Source organism: Myxine glutinosa, chromosome 1 (assembly GCF_964187855.1).
Source record: "Myxine glutinosa chromosome 1, kmMyxGlut1.1, whole genome shotgun sequence".
Classification (NCBI taxonomy): Eukaryota; Metazoa; Chordata; class Myxini; order Myxiniformes; family Myxinidae; genus Myxine; species Myxine glutinosa.
Genome location: NC_136261.1, coordinates 439,168,137 through 439,180,189, shown reverse-complemented (window position 1 = coordinate 439,180,189; position 12,053 = coordinate 439,168,137). Strand labels below are relative to the sequence as shown.

The window sequence follows — 12,053 nt, the reverse complement described above, 5'->3', positions numbered from 1 at the left end:
AAGATGTGGATAATTCAATCGAAGGAAGTAGATTCAATATAGGAAAAATTATTTTCATAGACATTCATATTCTTAAATCAGATCCTCTAAAAGCTTCTTCTTACATTGATTTACCTAGTGTTATCAAAAATAGAAAAGCAGTTATCAATATCAAAAATAAAGACAATAAATGTTTTCTCTGGTCTATTCTAGCACACTTACATCCTGCACATTTTAATGATGAAAGAGTATCTCATTATAAAAAATATGGGAATACATTAAATACGAAAGATCTAACGTTTCCTATGGTTTTAAATGATATTACTAAATTTGAAAAGATTAATAATTTATCAGTTGATGTTTATGGTCTAACAGAAACAAACAACATTCAGGTTTTAAAGCTTTCTGACAATTGTAAATAAACTCATATTAATCTTCTATATTTTATTTCAGAGGAAAATTCACATTATACATACATCAAAGATATTGCTAAATTAATAAAACCACAAGTATGTAAAAGAACAAATAAAATATATATTTGTTTGCGTTGTCTTAACTTCTTCAATTCGCAAGAAAGATCAGATAAACATTCAAATTATTGTGGTGATCATAAATAAACGGTAATCAATATGCCTAAAGAAGGCTCAAAGATCACATTCAAAGATGAAAAGAAAACAATCAAACATCCGTTTGTAATATATGCTGATTTCGAAAGTATTCTAGAAAAAAATAGATACTGCTTCTCCAGATCCAAAAGAATAATACACAAATAAATACCAAAAACATACTCCTTGCAGAATTGTTATTATACCAAATCATCCGTTGGTGATTAATATAACAAGTTAGAAGAGTATAGAGGCTCAAATACCCGAGGAGTTTGTAAAACGACTAGTAAAAGACTGTTCGATTAACCAAGATAATGAGAGAAACCAATAAACCAATGTCCTTGACGAGTGAAGAGAAAAGGGAATTTAGAAAAAACAATATTTGTCATATTTGTGAGGGAAAATTTGGTGAAGGTCTAAAGGTTAGAGATCATTGTCATCTCACTGGTAAATATAGAGGTCCGGCTCATCAAAGTTGTAATATTAATTATAAACTCCCCTCTTTCATTCCTGTCTTTCTTCATAACGCTAATTATGATACGCATCTATTTATTAATGAACTTTCAAAGACATCTGGACACATTTCAGCAATTCCTAACACGGATCAGAAATACATTTCATTCACAAAAACAATTCACACATCTCCTATTACTCATATCAGATTTCTTTATGCATTTAAATTCATGGCAAGTCCATTGGTTAACTTGGTTCAAAATCTAAAAGAGTTTCCATGTCTTTCAGAGTATTTTTCAGATAAAGATTTACTAACACAAAAGGGAATTTACCCCTATGACTATATGGACTCATTTGAGAGATTCAATGAAACACAACTTCCTTTAAAAGAAAATTTCTATAACAAATTAAACAACAGTCATATATCTGATAAACATTATGTACACGCACAAAATGTTTGGGAAAAATATAACATCAAGAATCTTGGCGAGTATCACGATTTGTATCTCTCAAAACTGATGTGCTTTTATTGGCCGATGTATTTGAAGTCTTTAGATCTGTTTGTCGCACTGGATATGGATTGGATCCTGCTCACTATTACACAGCACCTGGATTGGCTTGGAGCGCGATGTTGAAAATGACAAAACAAGCTTTGGATTTGATAACCGATGTCGATATGCTTTTGATGATTGAAAAGGCAAAAAGAGGTGGAATTTCACAAGTCTGCTCGAGCAGATACGCAAAGGCAAATAACAAATATCTTCCTAATTATGATTCAACGAAAGAGAGTTCTTACTTGATGTACTATGACGCGAACAACCTGTATGGCTGGGCATTGTCTCAGGCTCTTCCTTATGGAAAACTTAGATGGGTAAAGGAAAAAGACTACAAAAAGGTTTTACAAGTTGTATGTATCTCTACACAAAAAGAATTGGATGATTCAAAAGTCGGTTATTATTTTGAGGTCGATTTTAAATATCCCGAAAAACTTCATAATAAACATAAATATATTCTATTGGCTTGTGAGAAAAAGTCCAAAGAAAGAATGGTTGAGTGATTCTCAACAATCGTTTGATATAGGTGAATCAACAGAAAAATTACTTCCTACATTATACGACAAGAAAAATTATGTTCTACACCAAAGAAATTTGCGTCAATATTTATCAAAAGGTCTGAGAATAGAGAAGATTCACAGTGTTCTAAAGTTCAATCAAAGTCATTGGCTAAAGGGGTACATTGATTTTAATACACAAAGAAGAACAGAGTCAAAAACAGATTTTGAGAAAGACTTTTATAAATTGATGAATAATGCGGTCTTTGGTAAGACTATGGAGAATGTATGGAAAAGACAAAATATCAGACTAGCAACATCTTGGGAACAAGCATCAAAATTGATTAATAGACCGAGTTTTACTAGAGCTGAGGTGTTTACTGAGAACTTTTGTGCGATCCATTTGGTTAAAGAGTATTGAAATGGACAAACCTATTTATATTGAAACATCAATTCTTGATTTATCAAAGTCATTAATGTATGATTATTTTTACAATAACTTTAGGAAGAAATATCAAAATGATGTTAATCTACTTTATATGGATACAGATAGTTTCACAAAAGTTCACAAAACAAATAAGAGAATTAATTTAAATACCGGTGAGTTGGGTGAAAAAGATGGAAATATTTTTGCGTGGACGGAAAACTTTGATGGTTGTCAGGAAAATATATACTTTAATTTAAAAATGGTGTGTGGCACTGGAGGCGCTCAAACAAGAACATTGAGGGAGGTTTACCATTTTATCTTAGCTCAGTTAAAATATCTTGATAAAGAACCAAACTCAAACATATACTTTGTTAATATATTAGATGGTGATGGTAGTGGTAAGAGAATTAAATTATTTCCTACGCATAAACAAATATTTGTAGGATCATTGTTTGAGTGGTCTACTAGGGATATTAAGAGGGTGAGGGAGCAAATATTCGTAGGATCATTGTTTGAGTGGGCCAAACATGATCTGCCAGATGATGTGGAAGAAGAAATAGGGTAGAAGGACCTGTGCTCAGTGTCAATAGTAGAAGAGCCAGAAGGATTTTTTTTTTTTTTTTTTTTTTTTTTTTTTTTTTTGTATACAATATCGAGGCTCGTGAAAGAGCGAACATTAATCACACAGAAAGACAAACCGACACATAAAACATATAACATAGGGAGCGGTAGACAAGATGGGGAGAGAGGGGGAAGGACACAAACACAACATTTGAGAGCAGGGACCGAGAGACATGGAGACATCGAGAGATCTGAGAGAGGGCGAGGGCTTTGGGGGGGGGGGGGGCGTGGGAAGGGGGCAGTGGGAGAGGTATAAAACATATGGACACTGCCAGGACTTCCAGGAAAGAAGTTGGAATTTCAAACAAGGTGGATCTGGGGTGAATTAGCGGGGGTAGAAAAGATCAAGGTTTTGGATGGGGGAAGATAAGAGATGGTGGTGAACAGCTGTTTTAAAGACCTGGAGGGAGGAGTGGGATTGAAGGGAGTGAGGGAGTTTGTTCCAGAGGCGGGAGAAAAGAGGAATGAAAGAGTGAAGGTGAGCGGAGAGCCGAGATTTCGGCAGTTTAACCATCAGAGGGTTGCTGGCAGATCTTGTGCGACCTGTAGGAATATTTGGGGGACAGAGCACAGAGAGAGCTGGGGGTGCAAGGCCGGAGAGGAGTCGGTAGAAGACAGAAAGACCACCTACCTGCCTGCGGTGAGTGAGTGAAAGGCCCTCAGAGATAGCTTCATCGCGGGAGATTCCAATAATTCTGAAAGCTTTGGTTTCAACAGCGTGAAGCCGAGCTAGGTGTGAGGCAGGAGCACCGGCCCATAGGGGAGAACAGTATTCCATTGAGCTGCGGATGAAAGCCTTGTATGTGGTGAGGAGCTCAGGTGTGCCGAGGAAGGACTTCGCACGACGGAGGATGCCCAGTCGGCGACTGGCTTTGGAGGCCAGCTTGGAAATGTGGTTTTCCCAAGAAAGATCATGGCAGATAGTGAGACCCAAAATCTTGAGCGACAGAACTTCTTGGAGAGGATTGTTGAGAAAGTAGATGGGAGGGTTGTCCAGTCGATCTTTTCGGAGAGACATAGTAAGAGTGTGAGATTTGTCAGGATTGAAAGACATGTTCCACTTGTTTGACCAGTCTGTGATTTTGTCCAGGTCTTCAGAGAGTGAGGAGGCAGCAGACTGCCGATCTGAGGGAAGAGGAATGGAGCGGCAGAGAGTGGAGTCATCAGCAAAGAGATAGAGAGGATTTTCGAGAGAGTCAGAGAGATCATTGATGAAGACCAGAAAAAGCACGGGGCCCAGAACACTGCCTTGGGGAACTCCAGCCTGAACAGGAAGAGGAGATGAGAGAAACCCATTCAGGGCCACACGTTGACGACGACTAGAGAGGAAGTCCGCCAGCCATGCGTGGAGATTTCCATGGATACCAAAGGAGGAGAGTTTGGTGAGCAAAGCGGGGTGCCAGACCGTGTCGAAGGCACGTGATATGTCGAGGGAGACAGCTCTAATTTCCTGTTTGGCATTGAGGACCTCCATCCATTGTTGAGACAGCAGAAGCAGCATGTCCAGAGTAGAGTGACCTGGTCTGAAACCAAATTGATGATCAGAGATCAAGCCATTGGAGAAGAGGAAAGATTTCATATCAGAAGCAATGATGGATTCCATGACTTTGCTGATAATTGGGAGAAGGCTGATTGGTCTGTAATTGCTAGGATCTGTTTTTGCACCTTTTTTGTGCAAAGCGGTGATGTTGGCTGATTTCCAAGCAGATGGCAGTTGACCTTGAGCAAAAGAGAGGGTGAAGAGAACAGAGAGAGGGTGAGATAGAGCAGCAGAGCAGGATTTTAGGACCCGTGGGCTGATGCCGTCGGGTCCAGTTGCAGAATCAGAGTCGAGGGTTGACAGAAACTTTTCCACCTTGTCAGGAGGAAAGGACACGGAGTCCAGGAGCAGCAGGGTACGACTGGGTATGGTGGGTACAGAGAGGGATGGGTTTGGGACACAAGATTTAGAGGCAAACACAGAGTTGAGGCATTCAGCTTTTTCACGTGCGGAGTCAGCTGTGTAGCCGTTTGAGGTAAGGGAGGGGATGGAGGGGGAACAAACACCAGAAACGGATTTGACCAGACGCCACCAGGATTTGGAAGAGGGAGACAGATAAGAGAGTTCGGTCTTGAGAACGGAGAGATATTGTTTCCTGGCTCTCCTGAGGGTGGACACACACTTGTTTCGGGCTTTGTGAAAGGAAATGAGATTTCCTTCCGTTGGATTTGCTTTCCAGGAGACGAAGGCAAGTTGTTTCTGGGCAACAGCCTCACCACAAGATTCCGTGTACCATGGACGGGAGGAAGGGTATGACAACTGAAGACGAGATGGGATAAATCTGTGCATGAGAGAGAGCAATTTACTTTGGAAGAATTCCCAGGATGAGTTGATGTCAGAGGTGGTAGAGATGGGAGACCAGTCCAGATGATTGATGGCTGCTTGAAGACCGTGCCAGTTGGCCTGAGTGAAATGCCAGACTCGTCGACGCTGAGCAGGCTCCCTGAGGATGGTCAGAGAGATGTCCACTTTAACAAGGACATGATCAGATGATCCGATCGGAGCAGAAGAAGAGCAGCAGACATTTTCAGGGAAGTTAGTCATAACCAAGTCCAGAAGAGAAGATGTTCCGTTGACTGAGATCCGGGTCGGGAAATTGACAGATTGTGTCAGTCCCAGTGAGTCGCAGAAGTCCTTTGCTGAGGAGCCATGGCTGGTGAGAGAGGTACCCACACCCAGCCAACTGGCATGATGACAGTTGAAATCACCACATATGAGGAAGAGAGAGTTGGGATGAGTAGATAGAAGTTGGTCCATATCATCAGACAGCGAGATGTAGATGGAGTCATCACTGTTTGGTGGACGGTACAACACACATATGAACAAGAGGTGGGAGCGAAGGGGAAGCCGTAGCCAGAGGTATTCCTGGGGGTGAGGTGGAGAGAGTGCAGTGCAGGGCGAGTGAGGAAGAGAGTTTTTGATAAAGATAGCAACCCCGCCTCCAGGACGAGGCTCAGGTCTATCATACCGGAGGAGGGAGTAGCCCGGGAGAGATACTATGGAATCAGAGACATCATAAAGGAGGAAAGTTTCTGTTAAGCAGATCACGTCTGGTTTGACAGAAGCAACCTGTATGGAGAGATCAGTTAAGTTTGAACGAAGGCCCCGGATGTTTGAGGTCCATACCGTTAATGAAGAGGAAGGGGGAGCATCAGATACAGAACAGGGGGGAGGAGGGGTAGGGTAAGATGTGGAAGAGGTGGAAGAGGTAGGGAGAGCTGTTGAAGGTGTGTCAGAGATTTCAGAATAGCTCGGAGAAAGGGAAGGATGGGGCGGACAAAAGGTTTGATGGTGATTTGGTGAGCCACAATGAGGTGTTATTTGAGGAGGGGGAAGAGCGAGGCAGAAGGTTGGGGGAGATGGAGGTGAGAGTTTGAAGGGGGAAGAAGCGGGGAGGACGCTTTGAGGAGGGGGAGTGAGCGGGGGGAAATTGAGAAGCAATGAGGGTGGGGAGATTTGAAGGGGAGGGGTGAGGGGGGAGTTTGGGAGGGAAGGGACAAGGGGAGGGATTTGAAAGGGATGGGATATGGGGGAGATTTGTAGGGGAGGGGTGAGGCAGGAGTCTAGGAGGGGAGGGGCGAGGGGGCGTCTTGGCGGGGAGGGGTGAGGGAGTAGTTTAGGAGGGAGGGGGCAAGGGGGGAGATTTGAAAGGGATGGGTGATGGGGAAGATTTGGAGGGGAGGGGTGATGGGGAAGATTTGGAGGGGAGGGGTTATGGGGAAGATTTGGAGGGGAGGGGTGAGATTGGATTTTTGAAAGTGTACGATTTATGGGAAACGAACATTTATTGCAAAATGAGTTTCTTGTGACCTTCGAGTTAAAAATACGTTTAAGGACGCTGGATGGAGGATGGAGTGCAGGAGAGTTTAGGGAATGTAGAACAAAGGCACTATAGGAGATGGATATTTTTTTTGGGATGAATTGATTTGGTGAGCAAGTCGAAAGCAGCCTTTTAAAGAAGAAGAAGAAAAAGGTGTTATAAAATATGACGGAATACATAACTTGAGGGGAAAGTGTAAACATTGAAGGTTAATGAGTGAAAACTATCTGGGGAAATGGGGGAGAAACACGTGGTCGAAGAACGAACGAACGAATAAGAATGAATAAACGAATGAGAACAGAGAAGGAAATGTTTTTTTGTTTTTTTTGAGTTGAGATTTACACAAGGAAGTAGGCTATGGGTGAAAAGACTGGGAATACAGAGAACGAAAGTTATTGGATCACAAACGACGGACCACTGAGAGAAAAACAAAGCCTCAAGGTTGTACAGTGCACACTGTACAAGGCCTTGCTCGCGACACGGCAAACAGACGATCAATTTATGAAAGATAAACACCGAGAAACAACCAACACCGAAAGATAAATACAGTTTCGACAAAATACAATTGTGAACAGACTTAACTTCGAAAAACGTGGAGACCGTGTGGGGCTTCGAAAATCCCTGCCGCCGTCTCCAAGATCTCGCGAGATCTCCGCATAGGATCATAGGTTCATAAGGCTAGAAGGATCATAGGTTCATAAGGCTAGAAGGATCATTGGTTCATAAGGGTAGAAGGATCATAGGTCCATAAGGGTAAATGTTAGGAGGTTCATAAGGGAGTAGGGGTAGGAGTAATGGGGGTGTTAAGGGGAAATGAAGAAAAGTGAGGGTGAGAGGAAAATTTACATGTAAGTGGATGGAGATTTGGGGGTGTCCCAGGAACAACATTTATCATCTACGAGGGTTTACCGTGGGAGTTGTTGTGTGCAGATGATCTGGTGTTGATTGCGGAAAGTATGGATAGACTGAAGGAAAAGATGAACAAGTGGAAGGACTGCATGGAGACAAAAGGTCTGAAGGTGAATATCAGAAAGACGAAGGTGATGGCAAGTTGTAAAGCATGTGGTGAGGTGGAAAGAACTGGGAAGTGGCCATGTGCTGTGTGCAGGACGGGTGTCGGAGTGAACTCCATTCAATGTACAATGTGCGCTGAGTGGGTTCATCAAAAATGTCGTGGTCTGAGAGGGTCATTAACCAGTGTGGCAGCTACATTCAAATGTAAGGTGTGCACAGAGGGCGCTGCAGATGGAGGAAAGGTTGAGTTGGATCTTGGAGATGGCGTGAAGCTGGAAGGTGTGAAAACATTTTGCTTCCTCGGAGACATGCTGAATGGAGAAGGTGGATAAGACTCGGCAACAGTTGCTCGAGTGAGATGTGCATGGAACAAGTTTCGGGAACTGAGTGGCGTACTGATGAGGAGGGGTGTGTCGTTGAAGCTGAAGGGAAAGGTGTATGGTGCATGTGTGAGAAGTGTTATGATTTATGGGAGCGAGACATGGGTAATGAATGTAGAGCAGCAACGAAGGCTGGAAAGGGTGGAAATGCGAATGGTTCCATGGATGTGCGGAGTGTCGTTGAGAGAGAGAGGAAGACAAAGGATGAACAGCGAAAGATGATGGGAATAGAGCCTGTGATTGATGCTGTGAAGAGGGACAGGTTGAGATGGTTTGGTCATGTGTTGAGGAAGGATGAAAGTGACTGGTTGAGAAGAGTGATGGAAATGAATGTCAAAGGAAGTAGAGAACAGGGAAGACCGAGAAAGACTTGGCTAAAGATGGTGGAAGAAGAAATGCGGGCAAGGGGGTTGACAAGGAGAGATGCAGAAAATCGGACAAAATGGAGAATATTGTCATGGGGACCGCAAGGCTGACCCCCGCTCTTGCAGGGAAAATGGCCTTAAAATGCATGTTGTTGTTGTTGCATTAAGAGGTACTCTGCAATATATTATTACTTGCGAAAATCTTTTTTTTTCGCAAGTATTAATATATTCCTGAGTCTTACAAAGAATATCTTTCAAATATATTGGTTGGACTTGTGCGTTATTCTGTCTGTCTGTCTGTTTGTCTGTATGTCAGTCGCCTCCAGGTCACAATTTTCAATCGATCTTCGCAAAACTTCACGAAATGGTAGAATTGGTCATAAGCAAGATGCCTATTGTTTTTGGGTCAAAATGTCAATAGGTCAAAGGCAAAAGGTCACCAACTTTGTTAAATTTCTAAAATCCTCAATTTTCATCCAATTAACTTGAAATTTGATGAGGATTTGCATATCTGGTCACTGAATTCAAACCCCAACTTGTTTTGAGATCAACATCGGCTAAACAATCAACATAGGCCAGATTTTTTAAATCCTTAATTTTCATCCGATTGACTTGAAATTTTAAGAGAATTTGCATATCTGGTCAATAAAGTCAACCACCAAGTATTTTTGAGGTCTACCTTGGTCAAAAGGTCAACATCGGCCAAATTTCTAAAATCCTCAATTTTTATCTGATCGACTTGAAATTTTAAAAGGATTTGCATACCAGGTCACTGAATCCAACCACCAATTACTTTTGAGGTCATCATAGGCCAACAACCTATTTTAGGGATTTCGCAAGTATCGTGCTATGCACGACATAGTTCTTGTTTAATTTTTTACTTCATTTCAAGATGGCAGTCAAACCATATGACTGATGACATAATAGTTTGCAAATATTTTCCTCCCACTAGTATGTTCACATGTGTTTCAAGTTTTGTATGAATCTGATAGGCAGTTTCGCATTTTTTTTTTTTAGTTTTATTTTTAATCCAATAGGGCCACCAAATCACGTGACCCATGACATTTTTTTTTTTCCGCAAACTTTTATCCCCATACCGAGGTATTCATATTTTTTTAATTTCGCCTTTATCTGTTCAGCGGTTATGGAGATGTTTAAAGCTTATGACATAATAAGCAATGGCAATTACATAACTTCACCTACACAATGCAAGTCAAAACTGCAAAAACAAAATTCATGATGCACCAAGCTAAATTAGTATCCACAATGAGTTAAAGTTTCGTGGAGATAGCTAGAACAGTTTTGTCTGAATAATCTCCAGAAAATGTGTTACAAGAACAATAGGCTTCTAGTGGGAACCTCACAGGAATCCTGGTTAACCCGATACCATAACTGGCAACTTTAGTCAGCTTCACTATGTTAACAAATATAATTTCGTTCAAAAATTTTGGAGATTAGCAAAACTATACATTTTTGAAATATTCAGAGCATGAGGAATCCAAAAATTAATGTTGGCATTTGTGTAGACACCTTTGCGAAAATGACTCAGGACAGTGATGAAGATAGTCAGGTGCACGATGTTAACAAATATAATTTTGATCAAAATTTTGGGATAAGGAAACCTGTACATTTTTGGAATCACCAGAGCATGGAGAATCCAAAAATCAATGTTGGCATTTGTACAGACACATGCATGGCCGCCATTTTGGATTTTCAATATGGCCACCATAAAATACATATTTTGCACGATCTATGATTCTAATCAACCTAGAAACTTGATTAAATATGCTAATCCTATGTTTTCTGGGTCAAGGAATCCAAAATAAAGGACTCAAAATAGTGCTCAGGATTATAGAAAAGCAACAAACAAAGGTAATTGAAAGCCATTGTCTTTATATTTGTGATACAACTGTATTACATAATACATGATATTGCAAGTCCTGTGAAGTTATAGGTATGGGTTTATAAAGCAAGAAAGCAGCCTTGTTAGTATCAGATTGAACTACAAGTCCTATACACAGGATCTACTAGGTCTATACCGTTCAGGAATACGCTTTTAGTTTTACAGATCTTCATCACTGTCCTGAGTGTCATTTTCGCAAAGGTGTCTACGCAAATACCAACATTAATTTTTGGATTCCTCATGCTCTGAATATTCAAAAAATATCGTTTTGCTAATCTCCCAAAAAATTGAACGAAAAAACAGTGAACCTGACCACTTGGTATATCCAAGAAGAAGAACCAATAACACCGTACAACTACGCAAAGTTATGTTATTGTAAAATAAAAATTCAGACAACTTGTCATAATATACAGTTTCTGAAATAGTGGAGCACGACACTCGAGTGTCCAGTTCCATTATGTCTGTGTGACCTACCGACCGTCACATTGTGTAACTGCGGGATTCAGCTCATGAAGAAGCGGGGGCCGCTCGGGCTCGAACTGTGAAGAAGAGGAACACCGTCAAATAGGATTACAGGACACCTTGGGTCTCATACAGAAGGCGTTTTATTCGTTGACTCCGTGAAACTACAACATGAGAAACAAACAGCAAATTACCAACAAATCTCCATTATTGCAGTTCACACATTCAGCTTAAATACAAACAATCGTGCAGCAGTTTGTCGTTCTGCACGATAAATCAGCAATGGCGAAACACAAACCATTTGCAAAGCATTTACCTCACAAAGCGGAAAATGTACATAAAATCAATTTCTTACAGCTTAAGCAGCAAATGTATTATGTATCAAAGAAACAAATTAAATTACATACCAACTTTGGATCCTCAGTTAATCTTTTTCAGATTTCAATGTTTAACCTCTTCACACCGGGCCATGCGCTCTTCCATTACGCACGCTCCAGCTGGCCACAACATAAACTGTCCTACTCCTAAAGACTTCTCCAGTTAAAAGATAAAAGATAAAATATATAACTAACTACGTAGCCTAATGGTGTTGGTGGATGTTACAAAACCGAGATACAAATTGCTGTTACGAAAAGCACAATGTGAACTACCGATAAAAACACGATACACACAGCCGCTACACCGCCACACCCACCAGTACGGCAAAAAAAACCCACAAATTAGATTGCCACGAACGAATGTGGTCGGCAGCCATTACACTCAATATTAACAATAAAATGAGAATCTTCGAACAAACTTCTTCAGATGAGATCCGATCACGTGAACCTTCGTCACAGTTACATTCAGAGGTTTACAAAATTACCCGGAGGTTCCTCATCGTTATTGAATACTTCCTCTTTACGCGCATCGTATTCTTCCTCTTTGTAAGAAGAT

General features: G+C 41.1%; 1 protein-coding gene across 14 annotated transcripts in view; it reads right to left on the bottom strand.

The window, feature by feature from the left end:
• The window catches only part of LOC144889667 (uncharacterized), a 124,330-nt gene extending 112,690 nt beyond the window's left edge, over positions 1-11,640 (bottom strand). For 5 of the 14 annotated variants that reach the window (XM_078770780.1, XM_078770788.1, XM_078770778.1 and 2 more), the window contains exons 1-2: positions 11,528-11,640; positions 11,133-11,284 (exon numbers count right to left, since the gene is read on the bottom strand). The gene's annotated coding sequence lies outside the window, so the exon portion shown is untranslated. The remainder of the gene's footprint in view (positions 1-11,132; positions 11,285-11,527) is intronic. The other 9 variants (XM_078770781.1, XM_078770790.1, XM_078770789.1 and 6 more) reach the window with 5 other exon arrangements.
• Positions 11,641-12,053: the final 413 nt, after the last annotated feature.